This window comes from Podarcis liolepis (assembly GCF_965112155.1).
Source record: "Podarcis liolepis genome assembly, chromosome: 16".
In the NCBI taxonomy this organism is placed as follows: Eukaryota; Metazoa; Chordata; class Lepidosauria; order Squamata; family Lacertidae; genus Podarcis; species Podarcis liolepis.
In genome coordinates, this window is record NC_139567.1 from 8,105,745 (window position 1) to 8,119,773 (window position 14,029).

The 14,029-nt window shown below is 46.6% G+C and overlaps 1 long non-coding RNA gene across 1 annotated transcript; it reads left to right on the plus strand.

Moving 5' to 3' along the window:
- Positions 1-9,761: 9,761 nt before the first annotated feature.
- Positions 9,762-12,726, plus strand: LOC310695857. Its single transcript, XR_014520301.1, has 2 exons — positions 9,762-9,799; positions 12,092-12,726. It is a non-coding gene; the product is annotated as an uncharacterized lncRNA (long non-coding RNA).
- Positions 12,727-14,029: the final 1,303 nt, after the last annotated feature.

The window sequence follows — 14,029 nt, forward strand, 5'->3', positions numbered from 1 at the left end:
AGAACTCTGATGGAAGCATCAGTTTGCCTAGATATCACTCTCCTCCCCTTAAAAAAAAAATTGGCTGCGGGGAAAAATGGGCAGACACACTCATATTCCCCACAAATATGTATCGACTGAATATAACAGAACCAGGGAGGTGCTATGCAGTGCTTTTTTCTAGGGCTACTCAAGTGTATGCAGTACTGACACTCTCCCCCAAGTGTTAATAGTGTGAAACTTACTGGAACCACTTCATAGTTTAGTTGGTTAGAGCATTGTGCTGATAATGCCAAGGTTGCAAGTTCAATCCCTGTATGCAACTAGTGTCTATTCCAGCACTGCAGATGGGGGTTGGACTAGATGACTCTCAGGGTCCCTTCCAACTCTGCAATTCTATGATTTCACTGTCACTTTCCAAACAGCAAAAATAAATAAAAAAAAGTACCGGCACCTTTTTCCTTTTAAAAAAATCACTGCTGCTATGACCTTTAATGACTCTCATTTAAAGAGTGGATAGGCATAACCAGGAGGATTCTATTCCCCATGATGCTAGAGAAGGGGAAATGGATGAGAGGGTGTTCCTCAATCTATCCCTTTATTCCAAGAATAAGCAACAACAAAAAAGTTTTTATTCAAAGATTTTATTGGGTAACAGTGGTACATTATTGTTGTTAGCCGCTCTGAGACCGGCTTTGGCTGGGGAGGGCGGGATATAAATAAATTATTATTATTATTATTATTATTATTATTATTATTATTATTATTACATACAGAGTCTTTGTTTTCCTTCAAACAAGTCAGTCATATTCCAAGCGATACATTACTATTATTGGCAATATAACAGTATATAGTATATGAGCAAAACTTTTGTGTCAGCGCCACGTAAGCAGGCTGTGTTGGAAACTCAGATATAAAAGCTAGGCTCCAAATGGCTCCTTAAACCAGGGTTATAGTTGCCAAAACAGAATGCCTCCTTGCCATTTGGGGGCCAGATGGCTGGAAAGGCATATTTTTCAATATGACTTTTTACTTCCTGAAATTCATTCTGATTGTACAGATAAAATGTAATGAATAGAATTCTACAGGAGGTGCTGCTAGTTTGTGAAAACAGTCAAGATCCAAGGATCTCCAGGCATGAACCTCCAGATGGTGGAGACATCAGGCGCCATCCTGGTGCCCAGGCATCTTCACTTGGTCATAAGTGGCCCATTGTTGTTGTTGTTTAGTCGTGTCCGACTCTTCGTGACCCCATGGACCAGAGCACGCCAGGCACTCCTGTCTTCCACTGCCTCCCGCAGTTTGGTCAGACTCATAAGTGGCCCATAGCCAGGTGCAAAATGCGCCTGGTGCCCAGAGAATATTGAATGCTGCAAGCAGGTATTTTATTTTTGCTGGTGGAGTGAGAGACTAGATGGCCCAGGGTGTGGTTGGCTGCAGTTGCTTGCAGTGTGCTTTGTCTCTCTGTGTGAAGGTGTGTGTGTTGCTGGATCAGATTAACCATATCAATTTGTACGCTGCTGGGTATCAGGTGGCAGAGGATTCAACCCCCATGGCAGGTTGCCAGGAACAGATAAGACAAGGAAAGGTCCTTACCATCTGCTTTTTATTCAATATTGACAGAGGGAGGCTTGGAAATGCAGACTCTTGGAATAATGGTGTTGCCCTGAGTGAGTTTTCACCCCCTCCCTCTCTTCTTTCACGATGTGACGTTAACATATGAGAGTGCTGGAGGTGAAATAGTTAAACAGGTTACCCAATCAGAACCCAGGGGGTGGAGTCAGAGGGACTATTAAACCAGCTCTGGGAGGGGCAAAGGGAGGAGTTCGTTGGGAGTTGGTTGGTTGGAGTGGGAGTGAATTGGGATAGAGTCCGGGGTTAGGTTGAGTTAGTGTAGTGAAATAAGCTGAGTCAGGAACAGTTAGGAGCTAGGAAGACAAGTAAATATCTGAGAGGTGGTTTAGTGAGTGAGAGCAGGTAGCGGAAGTTATAGGTCTGGATAGGCACCCCATGGTTGTAATTGACCGATACCGTTTTTGAAACCACACGCTTGTTAAACTGCAATAAATAAACAGAAGTTTATGTTCCAATTTAACTCTGACTGGACTCAGTATTGTACCAGGTAGGGCCTGGGTGGTGACAGCGAGAAATAAAGTGATGGCGCAGGGATCAATAGATGGTGAAACGTCCGGGGACCCTGTGTGATCGCCACACATGTGTCATTACAACAGGTGCTGAGAACTGCCCTCTGCCTTTGAGCTCTTTGCTCTCCTACTTTCAATGCCTGCTGGGTTCTGGGAGGGGGGTCTGGAATGCTTTCTAAAGACACTGTGTCAGGGAGATACATTCTCTCTTCACTGTAATCACCACTTCACACCCGTCGGCATTTTTATAGTCCTTATTTACAACTATTTACAAAAGGCACAACGAGCTAATCACCATTAGTCTGAGTCCATTGATTCAGATACAGCCAATGATCTCTGCTCCCTCTTCCAGCACCTAAAGTGCGGGAACTTTACAACCCACCTTTGGACCTGCCTTTTTTCCTCCAGTCTTGCTCAAGCTGATGTAAATCCCCCCCCCCTTCCGATTCAGAGCTTAACCCTTGCAGTGCCTGGGAGGCTGCCGGCTCACATGCCACTTCTTCATGGTTCCCTGCGTTTACAGACTCTAACACTTCACTGCTGGGCCCTGCTCCCCCCTCCTCTCCAAACACACATTCCTCTGCTGCTTCTGGTCCTTGCCCAACGCTCTCTTCAATGTCAGGGGACTCTGTGCATTCTGACCCAGCCCTGACACACTGTGTCCGTCAGCTGTCTCCCCTCTGGTTCTTCTTCTTCCTTCTCTCCCATTATTTCCCAGCTTTTCCCATCATCTCCCTCTGAGCTGTGATCTCCCTCAAACCCTTGTTGTAATTCTGAACTGTCTTCTTCTTCTCTGGAAGGGTCAGGCTGGGGAGGCGGTCTCCACCATTCGCTGGCTTGCATATTGTTATGTGGATCCTATTGTTCTAGGACCAATCAGACTGCTGCATTTTGGATCCTATTCAACTCCGTACATAACACATATATATTAAAGGGGAGCCACACCAGGACAAAGGTGCCTTCCTGTGCTTGTCCCTGTATCACCATCAATTTGTTAGTTAGATTTTCTGTCAGGGCAGTTTCCCATACAGTTTGGTACCAGTGGTCCATGTTCACTCCTGATACACCCCCCACATTGTCCAGAGCCTCATTTCCTGCTGGGAAACCTTCTAGGGGCCATATGCCATGGGTCCCCAGGGCCAGAGGGAAAAAGGGGGCAGAGCAACAAAAGTGAGTTCTACCTTTGTACAGTAAGCTGGTTTTGATGCACAACAACACAACCCTATCTATCCCCCATCAAGGCAAGAAAGAAGCTTTGTCAGAGTTGAAGGACACATTCCAGTGAGGCAGACACAATGTACCCTCCAATACAATGCAGCCCCAAATCAGGACACCATATTCTGGGTCCTAAATCCCACACAGGTCACGTGTCCTGCATAAGATTGTGGACCCAGAAAAAGGACCCTTTCAGGCACTTTTTCACCCAAAAACATGTGTTTTGAAGTGCAGTAGAAGATCACAGACTTGAAGAAAGCACTTTGGTGGGGGGAGAGAGCTCAGTCTGAAACTGTGTGAGCAAGACGCCCAAAATGGCCACCATGCTCTCACAGGAAAAAACCCCAGTATGTACTGGTTTTTCTGGGGCAGGTCCAGAGAGTGGTGTTGCCTGGCGAGAAGATGTGTATGGGAGGTGTAGCCTGGGAAGAGTCACAAGTGCTAAAAAGAGAGGTCTGGAAGGCTGTGTTTGGTTCCTTTGGCTTAAGATTCACTACACCTGATCTCTTTATCTTATTTGCTCTTTCCTGTACCACACTCTTCCTAAATTCCAGTTTAAATATGAGGACTTCTAAAACTAATCCTGAAATCAGAGCCTAAATAGTTTGTAGGAACATTGAAAGTTGCCTTATGCTGAATCAGATCTTTGGTTCATCTGGATCAATATGGTCTATACTGACTGGCAGCAGCTTTCTAGGAATTCCAGCAGAGAGTCTCTCCCAGCCCTTACTGGAGATGCTAGAGCATGAACTTGGGACCTTCTGCATGCAAAAACGTTCCTCTACCATAGAGCTATGCCCCATTGGGCACATTCACTACTGTTATTGAAAGAAGTTCAGAACTCACCAGAACTCAGTTCCGGCACCTCTCAGGTGAGCACCACAAGGGAGGTGTTCCTCTTTTTCTAGAAAAACAGCAACTCAGCCAAATGGGCAGGTAATAATAATAATAATAATAATAATAATAATAATAATAATAATAATAATAATAATATAATTTACTGATAAAACACTTGGGCAGCGGAGGAATGGTTTTGCATTAAGATGCTTTTGGTGCAGTGCTTCAATAATGCAAATGCACTCTCTCTTGGACACAGGTAAAGTTTGCGCTTAGTGAAAATGACCTGCTCAAAATTCTCCATTTAGTTTGTCGGTAATGAAATTGTGCTAGGATTTCACCCAAAATTCTCTGGAGAGGAAGCACAGAGTGCTCCAGCAGGTTAAGGAGGGCCAAAGAAAGAAATTCTCAGAAAATTCTATTCTGATAAATTTCATCTCAGTTAATAGATACTGAATAAAGCTATTTACCAATGGATGAAGGAAGAGCCCATTGTTTCCTCCAACAATATAAAAATTATATTAAAGCCATAATTAAAACTGATTCTACAGCTGCACCACTTTATTCAAGGGCAGAAAGTTGGCAGGCATTTGACAAAATATTCTCCAGAGGATGTTGAAATCATTCTATGATTTGGAAAGAGCCAGATTTTTATTTGTATAAAAAACAAACAAACAAAACCAACCAGAAATTCTTCTCCCAGAAATTCTAGCCCATCTCTAAATTAAAATCTCCTGCCCTGGACAATGACCACCAATGACTTTCCCAAAATTACACATCCATTGTGCTGCCCAACCTTAATTCTTCATCCATCATAGTCAGATCCTGATTCTACTCATACCTGTGTCCAACGTTGTTTATGTTTAGCTGCCTATTCCTGATTTGCACCAGTATGATGGAGGCAACAGAGATATAAAGCCGCAAAATTAATAATCCTGATGATTGCTGGTTTTTTTATATAAAAAAATACATGACTGACTGCAGCAGCACAAAATAACTAGGTTTGCCCTTTTGCTTTTTCCAAAACACCCCCAGGCACCAGTCCACCTTCTAGAAGAATAACCTACAAAAACCTTCACATGATTTTTTTTTAAAGCAACAGTTTGAGAAAGAAGCAGAGAGAGAGAAAGAGAGAACAGCAGCCAGAGAAGGGAAAGTCAGGGGTTGCTCCAGGGCAAGACAGATACATCGGCCAACTCATGTGGATGCCCACAACACAGAATAGCAAAGACCGCTGCAGGGCAAAACTGAGTGGCAGGAATTGCTAGGCATATAATGAAGGGCATGATGCAGAGCAAGTTAGAGGCAACCTGGGGAGCTGTGGAGAAACTTAAAAACACACTGGAATTATAGGGGGTGCTAAAAGACACAGCACCTTTGTAATGTTACATTCCTGGAGGGAGCATGCATAGTCTTCAGATTTGCAATGCCTGGCACAGAAAAGGAAGAGACCCCCTCCTGCCCTCCCCACAAACACAAGTTGTGCAAGGGGAGGAAGGTGCAGGGGCATAGCAAGGGGGTGCTGTGGGGGCGGTTTGACCCGGGTGTTCCCACTGAGGGGGGTGACAAAATGCCGGGCGGCACTCACTGTGGGGCCTGCAGTGCGCCCGAGCCACGCATCTCTCCTGGGAGTGACGCAGTGGCTAGAGCGCTTGCAGGTTCCACACTGCCCAAACTGTCCGCCTGTTGCCTCCCCCTCAGCTGTAGGGTGGCTGAGTGGGAGGAGGCAGGCAGACTCCACAGTGCCCCCGTGGGCAGCTGGCCCCACCCCCGGGCACAGGGCACGTGCGCCGCCCCAGGCGCCTTATTGGCTTGCTCCGCCGCTGGGAAGGTGAAGGAATAGCACAGAGACTTGTGAGATCTCACCAGAGCCACAGCCACTGCCACTGCTCCCCCTGTGGTGGCTGGTTCAGCCCACCTCGTGGTTGGGTCATCCCTGACGGGACCTGTAGATTGTTAAGGTTGCCGGAAATTAATAGTCCTCTGAGGGGTAAGCTGCAGTTTCCAGGATCCTTTTGGGAAATCCATGTGCTTTGAAAGCACATTTAATGTACTTTATCATCTAGGTGACACCGTTGATGCATAAACTTAGTCTGCCAGTCGTAGTGGCAGCAGAACATCAATAGTGCAAAGGATAAGGAACTGAATCCTAATAGCTGGCAGCCCCAGGATATACACAGATAAACACACATGGACACACACTGTTCCACACCAGTGTTCTTCAGTCTGATCCTCAGATATCATTGGATTACAACTCCCATCATTCCCGGCCAATTTAGCCAATTCAACAACATCTGGGGGTCCAAGGCTGAAAAGCACTTCCCTACACCAACTATTTGGCCACATCTTACAGCTAGTTTACATACCGTATTTTTCGCCCCATAGGACGCACCGTCCCATAAGACGGGGGGGGGGGGAATAAAGGGGAAAAAATATTTCCCCCCCCAGGCGCGGGGCTGGGGCAGCCTGAGCTTCCCCCGACCCCAGCCCCCAAACAGGCAGCTCTCTGCAAGCCGTGGGAGCCCAGCGGTGGTTCCTGCTGCTTGAGGAGAGATCCGCAAAGCCTACACTCAGCGCGCGCAGGCTTCGGGATGCCGGCATCTCTCCCCAAGCAGCGGGAGCGTTCCCGCTGCTTGAGGAGAGATCCGCGAAGCCTGCACGCGCTGAGATCAGTGTGCGCAGGCTTCGGGATGCCGGCATCTCTCCCCAAGCAGCGGGAGCATTCCCGCTGCTTGAGGAGAGATCCGCGAAGCCTGCACACGCTGAGATCAGCACGCGCAGGCTTCGGGATGCCGGCAACTCTCCCCAAGCAGCGGAGGAGAGATCCGCGAAGCCTGGAGAGCGAGAGGGGTCGGTGCGCACCTACCGCTCTCGCTCTCCAGGCTTCAGCGAAAGCCTGCATTCGCACCATAGGACGCACCCACATTTCCCCTTCATTTTTGGAGGGGAAAAAGTGCGTCCTATAGGGCGAAAAATACGGTATTTTAATTTCTGCATGCAATGAGCTATGATTGCCAGTGTCACAAGGGTTGGACAATGGCACACCAAGGTGGCTGGCGTTGTCATCACATGGCACTTTGCTGAATGTTTTGATAGCTTTGTTCAGTTTGATACCTTTCCAAATATTGAGCCCTCCTCAAATGCAAGGCTCCCTAACTGGTCCTGCTGCTGAAGAACAGCTTCAGGCGAAGGCCATCGCTCAGTGGTTGAGCATCTGCTTTGCCTGCAGTGGGTCTCAGTTTCAATTCTCAGCATCTCCTGGTAGGGCTGGGAATTATGCTGAGCCTGAAACCCCAGAGAGTTGTTGCCGGTCAGTGTAGACAATATGGTGTTAGATGGACCAAAGGGTCTGACTCAGATTAAGGCAACTTCTTATGTCCCTATCTTAGTAGTTTCATTCTCCAGCTGGAAGTGTTAGCACTATTTTAAAGAGTTCTTCTTCTCATAAACTGCATCATGTTTTAATCCTACCCTGAAATCAAATTCTTTAAGCACAACTCCCTCAGGGTAGGAAGCTTACTCTGAATACATTTCATTTGACGACCATGAACCTGCCTTCATTTTTTATTTTTTTCATATTGGGAATGCATAATGCAAGCATCTCATCTTCTCAACAAGAAAGTAGGACATGTTCCCCATTAGGATGAAAAGGAAGTAATAATAATAATAAAAATACACATGAGGAAGCTGTAAAGCTTTAGTGCGGCAATGTCAGAAATGGAAGACGTTTCTCTAATAAGATTCATGTAAATACAAATATAAACATAACTTGCTGTTAAAATCACATAAATGCAAAATGCGTGATGCAGGGTGAGAATTACAACAACAAAACCTATAAAAGTGATAATTCTGCTCTGCTCTTTGCCAGTTTCTGCCACCAGTATTTTCAGACGTGGCACAATAATTCACCGTTGCTTTCAAAACATCAGCTAATTATGGGGCCATATTTGGCATAGCTGCAGTTTCTGCAGCTGTCCCTGTTGACATCAAAAGTGCAAATGAGACAGTGTTTTGAAGGTGATGGAAATCCACAGCATTGCTTAGCAACTGTAACAAGGTCTGGGGTGGTCAGCAGAGCTGGCCAAAAATTCCAGATAACAGCAGGGTTGTAGAACCTGCCTTATGCTGAGGGCTGCGTACCCTTCAGGGGTAACATCTTGCAGCAGCTTAGGTAGGGCCAGAGCCAAAAGTGGTGGGTGCGGCTGAAGCCAAAAGTAGACAGCACATAGCAAAACACTGAAATTCACTCCCAAAAGATAAAGGTAAAGTACCCCTGGATGGTTAAGTGCAGCCAAGGGCAACTATGGAGTGTGGCACTCATCTCGCTTTCAGGTCAGGGGAGCCGGCATTGGTCCACAGACAGCTTTTCAGGGTCATGTGGCAAGACCACTTCTGGCACAATGGGACACCGTGATGGAAACCAGAGCACATGGAAATACCATTTACTTTCCTGCCACAGTGGTACCTATCAATCTACTTGCACTGGCATGCTTTTGAACTGCTAGGTTGGCAGGAGCTGGGACAGAGCAACAGGAGCTCACTCGGTCGTGGGGATTCAAACCACCGACCTTCCAATAGGCAAGCCCACTCCTACAAGAGGCAATGATGGCTACCATCACTAGATGGCTATAAATCTGAGACAAATCCAGGGAAGGTAAGGCTATTATCAACGAGTCTCCATGATGGCTATGATCTTCCTCCACGGTTGGAGGCAGTATACCTCTGAATCTCAGTTGCTAGGAATCAGGAGGGCAGAGCACGATGTTGCCCTCAGGTCCTGACTGCAGGCTTCCAATGAGCATCTGCTTGGCCACTGAGAGAACAGCGTGTTGGACTAGATGGAGTCAGTTCCTGTTGGGCTCATGTTCTGCGGAGAGTGGAGCCACAACTGACAGTGAGTGGGTGGGACACCTGTCTCTCTCCCTTTTCATTCTCTGTCACCCCATGTTCTCTTCTGCTCTCTCTTCACCCCACCTCTTGCACCCCAACTTCTCTCTCTCCTTATCTCTCTTTCTCCCCATGTCTCCCTCACTCATGAAAATAATTCTTCCATGTGACAATTTGGAGTGGGAAGGGAGCCTTCCAGTGGGGCAGGAGAAAGCTACCTTCTTGCAAGCCTAACTGCCAGGCAGGGGTGATTTTCAGAGGAGTGGCAATTGATGAGAAAAAGGGTAGGAAATGTTGCTGTGTACTGCAATTCTCATTCCAAAATACCCATAACATTACAATTGGCTCAAAACTGGATCCTATAGTTCTATCCTTATTTATATGCTGGAGGCATTTGGGGGTGCAGGGTCACAGCTGGAGAGGAGAGGACTTGCCCTCTTCCTTGGGCACTGAGATCCTCCACACAAAAATGCCCTCCTCCAGGACTTTCTTTTCAGCCAGAACTCAGTTCCAGCCACTGATGCCTGCTTGCATCCGCAGTTGAGGCAGCTGACGTCTCATGTGATGTTGCAATGTCCAGTGTGTGATGTCCCAAAGCATTGTCCCTTGCACACTGCCGTAGGATGTCATGACATCCTGAGCCGCTAGATATTGAGGGGGCTCAGTCCCTCCTAAAAAATGGGGGGGGGAATGCCTCCACCCCAGAAGCTGGTGCCCCTGGTTCCAGCACTTCTCAGGTGGGTGTCTTTGCCATTCTAAGAGAATTCAGGAGGTGTTCATGGTGAGTTCCAGCACCTCTTTTCCTAGCAAACTAGCACCACCCTCCTCCAATAGCAATTAAACTTTTGAACACCTTCCACTGTCACTAATGTTACTCCCACCAGCCCACACACCCAATTGCTGTACAGTGGCAGAACTTAAAGGGGGAGATTTGCAACTGGATAGGGAAATGCAGGCTGTGCTTTGTGATATCCAGTGGTGAAGCTACATGCTCTGCTAGTGGGGGCAGAGAGCAGGCAGGGCATGGCTGGTACCCCCCAGGGGCGTGGTGCACATCCCAGGGGCATAGTACGCTGCCTGTGGGGGCGTGATGTGTGTTCTGGGGGCGTGACGCGCCACCTGTGAGGGCGTGATGCCCAGCGAGCGCGGGGTGCGCGGGATGTGTCAGGGGGGCTGCCACGATGGCACCCTACCGGAATAGTGGTGCCAGGGGGCAGTCCGCTCCCTCTGCACCTCCGTTCCTCTGCCAGTGGTGATACCCTCCCCTCCCAAAAAATACCCCCAGGGGAAATTAGCAATTTGGGGGAGGCCAAAGCTGCTGATGCCTAACTGATATACACAAGGGGAAATGGGGATGAGGCCAAATTAGTGCTGCCTGCTGTATTTCCTATTCCTGCCCTAAATGTCTGTCTGAAAGGGATATAACTCCATTCACTACACAAATCACCTTCCTCTCTTCTTAAAGAAAGTGAGCTCTCAGGGTGCCATGAATGTTCCCCTCAAAGCCTGTGGCCAGTGGGTAGGGGTTGCTCCCACTGCACCTGCCCACCCCAGGAGCTGGCGGGGAACATTTCAACACTGCCAGGAAGCACATTTGTATAATCCTGCTCTTCCTTTTGCCTGACTGAACTGAACCATCTTACAGGACCCTATCCTCCTCATCAGAGCTGAAGCTTTCCCTTTCCGATAAGCAACATCTCATGAGCTTCTGTCCTTGAGGAAAGACATGGCTTTGTCTGCGAAAGGTTGCAGGTTCCATCTCTGGTATCATCAGCTACAGCTGAAAAAGTGTTTCCACTCTCTTCTAGGAATGCTCTGTGTGTGTGTGTGTGTGTGTGTGTGTGTGTGTGTGTGTGTGTGTATTCTAGTGTGAACTGAACTGATCTGCACCGCCTTGATTTCACACTTCTCTCAAAAAAAGAAGAAACAAGAACAAGTGTCTACAAAATGTGTATCCTGGAATAAATTATGTTTAGAAATGCATATATTGACATTGATGCATATATCATGATGTATTTTGTGACAGAATGCATAATAAAACACATATTTAAATTCAAATTTTCATGCATTAAAAAAAATTAAATCCACTGTTTAATGCAGAAACAGGAAAGAGTGGATTTGAATGCACACACACGGAAGTGGTACGGTGTTGTATTCAGTGTTACTCCTACACAAAACAGACCATTTGAAAACAATGGAAACAAATAACTTAGGTGCAATAATTTTAATAGGTCTACTCTGTGTAGAATTGGATATAAAGCATGGGCTGGAAATAGATTGATTCCTCCATCTCTCCTTCCCTAAGGGAAACCTTGGCCACATCCATACATTTAAAGGACACTTGTTTCACTTTAAAAGTCCTGGCTTCCCCTTAATGAATCCTTGGAATTGTAATTTGTTAAGGGTCACCTAACAGTTCTCAGCTCTCAACAAATTACACTTAGAGATCCGCTGCCAGCCAGTCTGCACTGGTAGACAATACTGAGCTACATGTATCAATGGTCTGATAAGGTTTCCTACATTTCTATCCCTCCAAGAGTTTGCCAGGCAAAAATGCAGAGGCATTCTTTTAAAATAATGGATGCTAAGTAGAAGAAGTAGAAGAAGGGTGCCCTGTTGTGTTCATAAGGGCCCCTTATCATTAATAGGGATGGGGTGGATTTGGTTGGTTACAAATTTTAATATGTGCCTATCTAGTTTAGACTTTGCAAAGCAGCCTGTAAATTGAAGCTTGGCTGGTCTCAGGAATTTTCACGGTGCAATTATCCACCCCCCAAAAATGGCTACAAAAATGTCTATATTCATGGACAGTATGGCTAAAAAAGACATCTGTGAAAACAGCATACAAAAAGACATTATATTTGGGGAAAATGCATAGAAAAATAAACTGAACTGCTAACAAATTGTCATGAGGAATTATTATTATTTTCATAGCAAACAGATGCTGATAAGTGGCAAACTGGAGTTAAGAGTGGGAAACTAAGAGGAAACAAAAATTAACAGATTCCATCATTCCTTTCCAAGGGCAGACCTTCATCTTGTACCTCCAGATGCAACAATACGCTGAAGTATGGAGGGTCATCTCATGCCCCCATCCTCCCAATGCCTAAGCAAGCTTTACAGGGACACCATGCTGAGTCTGTCAGCATTGCTTGCTTACAGGACATGTTTACAGACCTGAATTTTACAGTAGACTGGTAAAGATGGACACGTAACAATGAACTGTGTGTCTTTTTTCCAAAAAGGATGGCTACCCAATGGTTGTTTCCAGCAGCTGAAGAAAATGAGATCTAACAGGGACTCATCTCCTTGACTGCCCAGTATTTAATAGAGATGGACACAGGAGCAGTGTGACAGCTCTGCCAGAGTCTTGCTTTTTTCCTCTGTTTGTCAGAAGTGTGTTGTGCATGTGACAGAAACAATCATGAGAGAAGCTGATGCCCTGTTTTCCAAATGCGCCGTGAAGGCTTCCGGCCTCCTATCAGTCAGGAGGAGCTCATCTGGTTCATAAGGTTCGAAACCAGCCTGACAAAAACCAGAAACCAAAGTGACAGGTGGAAGGAGTAGCAGGTCTGGCTAATTTCAATATGAGCTTCGATATCTGAGTCTCTATGCCTCCCATCAGCTCCAGCCAGCATGTTGAATGAAAGATCCCAAACCTCTCGGCAGTGTGTATATGAACATACATGAGTGCTGGCTGTGCACATGCGAGTTCAGGTAGAAGAGTTTGGATTGATATCCCGCTTTATCACTACCTGAAGGAGTCTCAAAGCGACTAACAATCTCCTTTCCCTTCCTCCCCCACAACAAACACTCTGTGAGGTGAGCGGGGCTGAGAGACTTCAGAGAAGTGTGACTGGCCCAAGGTCACCCAGCAGCTGCATGTGGAGGAGCGAACCCGGTTCACCAGATTACGAGTCCACCGCTCTTAACCACTACACCACACTGGCTCATGTCACACTTGTAACATGGTCAGAGGTTATTGAAGTTCTTGTAAAAAAACATCTCGAGGGCAGGAGGCTAGGGAAGACTGGGGTAGATGTTCAAAGGTGCAGAAAAGTCATGGGAGACAAGTCTCTTGAGTTACAGCATTTTAAAGCCAACCACAGTTTTCAACCATCCCTCACTCTGGCAAATTCCAATGTCAAGCAAATACCCCCCCCCCTTTTTTGGATCTAATTAGATATCTGAATTGAGATGACATACACAGAACAAAATGGCGAGGCAGTTTTTGGTGTGTGCAAAGCAGGGAACAGCCCAATGGGGTTCCTTTCTCTGTTTCTGAGTCACAAAGCCCTAGCAGATTCCAATTTAGCTAGTTGGTCATTCCTAAAGGTAAAGGTAAAGGGACCCCTGACCATTAGGTCCAGTCGTGGCCAACTCTGGGGTTGCGGTGCTCATCTCGCTTTATTGGCCATGGGAGCCGGCGTACAGCTTCCGGGTCATGTGGCCAGCATGACTAAGCCGCTTCTGGAGAACCAGAGCAGCACACAGAAACACCGTTTACCTTCCCACCAGAGCGGTACCTATTTATCTACTTGCACTTTCGTCTCTTTGGTCATTCCTAGTACTTACCAATGACTGAAACCACCATTTAGCCCCCTTGCACAGACCTGCCTGTTATGACCAGAGCCCCTCTCCTATTTGCCAGCATCCCCTGAGCATTGAGTATTGAATGTAGAGTTGGGGGAGGGAAACCTGACCCCTAGTGAATTTTGGAGGTGGACCAAACAAAAATTCCCTCTCTTATAATACTAGAATTTGGATATACAATGAAGCTGAATGTTGGAAGATTCAGGGCAGGCAAAAGGAAATGCTCTTCACACGGTGCATAAACCATGACATTCACATTCATAAGAGGCAGTGATGGGCTACAAACTTGGGTAACTTTGAAAGAGGATTAGACAAATTCATGGAGGGTGATGCTATCAATGGCTATTTGCTGTGATGGTTACAACCTAATTCCC